Genomic DNA, 4,295 nt, shown 5'->3' with positions numbered 1-4,295 from the left:
CAAGAAGTGGTGTAGTAGTCAGTAAGAAGGAAGAAAATATGTAGTAACATTAACACACATTGACACAATTACTCTATAACCCTAAAACAAATGTCTTAAACTAAGGGGTATTTTTAGAACGACAAACAGCTGTCAGTTTTGAGCTGAGAAGACACTCTAGGACATTTTACAGCCTGAGGAAGACTGTGTTAGTCATTCATGGTTAATTTCGGTGTTGGCTGAGATGACCAGATGACCTGAGGGCAATAAGTCTACACTACTAAGACAGCTACACATATTTCTCCTTACTGCGCAGTGACTGGCAACAACGTTTCTAAATTCTCCTCCTGTACGTCTGATCTCAGCTCTTCCTAAAAGGAAATGTCACAGGGGGTACCGGGTCAGCATCATTTGCAACCAGTAGCATTTAGGAGATTTTCTCTCATTTTCTATTGTGTCTCAATGACAAGAGGTGTAGAGAAATCTACCCAGTGAGATACAGGCAGCACATAAAAAAAGTTGTAACCATCTCCTACTATATAATATAGATATTATTATTATTTGTAGACTTAAATTCAAGTGTCTAGATCAGTCATTCTCAAATGGGGATCTGTGGAATCCTAAGGTTCCTCCAGAGGTTGCTAGGGGCTCCTTGAAGCTGTGTCTGGTTGACATGTGACTGCATAGTTCCAGGACCAACGCCACTTGACAAAACCAGAAGCATAATGGCAAATATTTTTTTAAGATGTCTGTAAGAGTAGCATCTAACCAATGATGTAAGACTTGCATTTTTTTTACTACTAATGTAATGGGTATTTTTGCCATGGACCCCCAATTAACTGGAGATTCTAAAGGATCCCTGAGACCTTAAATTTGTTCTTCTAGGGTAAAATGATATAGTAATGTTAGTCTAGATCATGTCAATTAAAGTACATTTTATTTTCCTGTGTTTATATTAACAGTCCTTGAGGGGTGTGGCTTAGCATGTGGCATGTGATAATAGGCGGAGTTTACAATACCAGGTTTTATGTGTTTATAATCTCCTGAAATATGTATTTGAACCTTTAAATTTTAATATTACATATATTTGTACAAGACTGTGACATTCACTGGGATCAGTTTTATCCCTTTCTTTACCTCCATATATTTAAACAAATTGACTAAAACTTTCATGCAGCAGTCAGAAAAATCTGCAGAACTAGGGAAGTGTGAAAGACAGTGTAAAATACTTTTTTACAGAAATGGATTAGATTGACGTTATCCAACCTTCACCACATAACTTGTGTGTCCTTGTACTAGTAGTTTGTGGCATGTTGTCGATAATTGAAAGTTAAAAGACCCGATAACACAGTTCTTTTGTCCGGTCAGCTATATTATCATTCTAGAACAAACTGACATGCTTTTAATTAATAACTGAGTATGCCTGCACAAAACTTGCAACCTTTTTTTGTATAAAACCTAAATTCCTCAAATGCGGTGCTTGCATACCACAAGTCATTCTAAACAGCAAAGCTGAAGGTATTTGTAACAAAATAGATACCAAAGGTAAACACAATAAGTGTGCTGTTTATTTTGCTCTGACTTTGCCAGTTATTGGCAACTGTTACTACTTATAAAGCATCTGTGTTATGTGCAGTGGTAATTCAGAAAGCTTAAAGTGACACTAAACTCAGGAGTTCAATCTTAAAAATGCATTTAAGTACCCTATTAACAATAATGTACTTTATTTATCATCTCTGAATTTGTGCTGACACTCTCCACTGTCCGTGCTGACTCTGGAGGGTGGCTACTTTTATTCTTTATGGTCCCTGTGTGTTGTAAAGTAGCCACCGCTCCAAGCTCGCTCCCGTGCTACACAATAATTTTTATTAAAATTAGTAAACTAAACGTGAGATTGTAGTCCATCATGGGAGTGAGCTTGGAGCGGTGGCTACTTTACAACACAAACAGGGACCATAGGGAACAAAAGAAGCCACCCTCCAGTAGGAAGGACAGTATCGGCATGAGTTCAGAGATGATTTGAGGATCTACAGCCAAGTGATACACAAATAAAATACATTTTATTGATAGTTAAGCTATCTAATGCTCACCCCTGAAGGAGCTGCTGGAATAGCCGGGTCATCTATAGCCTATCTAGGGGATTTTAGCAACCAGCTGCCCCAATAGCATAAACCACCCTCTTCTAGTGACCAACAGAGCCGAAATATAGGCTAAGAGTATGATGCTGAAGAACTTTTATTAGATCTCTTGAGTAGGGAGAGAGAGTTTAGGGCTTTGGACAACCTTGAGAAAAATAAACAGACTCCAGACTCACCGGTCCCTTTGAGAGCTCAATGCAGGCTCAACAGTAGCACACACTGACACTAAGTATATGAGCAATAGATGAGCAGAGATTGGTACAGAATCTTCAGAAGGAGAGACACCAGACTTTCTCCTGAGGTCCTCTCTGTTCCATTGATCTTCAGCAGCCATCTGCTTCACTGGTTCTCCTCCTCAGTCAGTAACCAAGGGCTCATCCAGGTCTGGACTATCCCAGGCAGGACTGAGCATATGGCAATTTATCTGAGTATATATGCCCTGTCCCAGCATTGACCACTGGCTATGAGAGCCCCAGTGATTGGCTGGTGAACTGCACACACACTCACAGTGTCCCCCATTGGTTTATAATGCCATGTCTGCTAGATTTCTGTGTCCCACACTGCAGCAGAGATACACTCCACTCAGGCAGGCACAACCAATGCCAGAATACCCAGAATTAACCAGATCAATGCCAACTATAATTCAGCCAAACTGACTACAGCCCTGGCAATCACTACATTTCTAGTAGCCACCTCACAAAAGGTGATGGGGCTACAGGTACTTGAATGCATTTTTAAGATTTAACTCCTGAGTTTAGTGTCACTTAAATATTAGATAAAGCGTAAATATTTGTATGTGATAATTTGTCAGCTGGCTTTAAATGGGAACAATCCTTTGCAAAGTCAGTGGCAGATATTGAGAATGACATAGTTTATAATGCCATATCTGCTAGATTTCTGTGACCTACAACTCTCTAAACATGTACCAGAATGAATTTAAGCTATTACATTTTAAAGGATGCCCAAGAGCCATTTTCCACCACATATCAACTATTAGCGGCCAAGCTTTAATGTGTGCACAGATGGTAATTTGATGCCACCATGGCACACACCTAGGAATTGTATTTACAATTCATCATAGAAAGCTTCATTTATGAGAATCCCCATACCAGAAGTGAAAGATAACAACTGAGACCAAACAGATCACATTTAAATAGCAATGCTACATCTACTTTGCCAAGGATACTTATGTCGTTTATGATCATTTTGAGAAACATGTTGCATTCAGTGAATGTTCAGAAGTGTGATGATTAAGTTCATAATTACTATCAGTATCATGACTACTGGAATATTCCAAACCAGCTACACCCTGTTTATGTCAGCTATGCTGGTCCAAAAAAATTATATTGCTGAATTTTGTATTGCCAACCATGCTCAAATCGTTGCTCATGCTACATCACACCAAGCTATTTACCTCATGCTCCAGTACTTTATCATGCCAGCTAGACAAATATTTAAAAAAAACAAATAGGGAAATGCATACTTTCTTGCTTTACCATTTACTTACATAGATGTACGTAAATGTATTGAATAAAGTGTATTGTTTTTCTAATGTGTGTGTTGTATAGATGTTACTGTGTGATAGCTGGCTATGGCTGGTTTAGTCCCCATTCACATGTTACCCTTTTGTTTCATAGAGAAGAACCTTAGCAGTCAGTAAAGTCCAGCTCCTGCACTGGGACCTCAGGAACAACTTAGAGGGTTATTCACTAAGTGCCCGAAGACAGTCGAGTGAATAACCCAGCCGAAGTGAACTGAGCCGAGCGGTGTTCGGCTATTCACTTCAGCTCTGTACGGCTGAATTCAGCCATACATCGGCTACAATCAGACTTACATCGGCTGCCTTCAGCTGTCTTCGGTCAGCCAAATATGCAGAGCTGTGCAGAAGCCATTAGACTCAGCAGATCCAACATTTGGATCGGCTGAGCCTAAGCTCTGGCATTTCACTCGCTGACGTTCCGCTATTCACTCACGGCAGTGAGTGAATAGCGGAATGCCGCTTGGCTATTCTGCGCGCTACTTCCGAGGTAGCAAGCAGAATAAAAAAAATCTAAACAAAAGAAAACAAAATGTAAAAAAATCATTTAAATAAATGTTAAAAAAAGAAACATTTCAATAGTTAAGAAAATAATAAAAAAAGTATAAAAAAGAAAAAAAAAACAGAGTGGGGTCACCCTC

This window comes from Nanorana parkeri, unplaced genomic scaffold (genome assembly GCF_000935625.1).
Source record: "Nanorana parkeri isolate BGI_ZX_2015 unplaced genomic scaffold, ASM93562v1 scaffold66, whole genome shotgun sequence".
Taxonomy (NCBI): Eukaryota; Metazoa; Chordata; class Amphibia; order Anura; family Dicroglossidae; genus Nanorana; species Nanorana parkeri.
Note: the sequence above shows the minus strand (reverse complement) of the source record.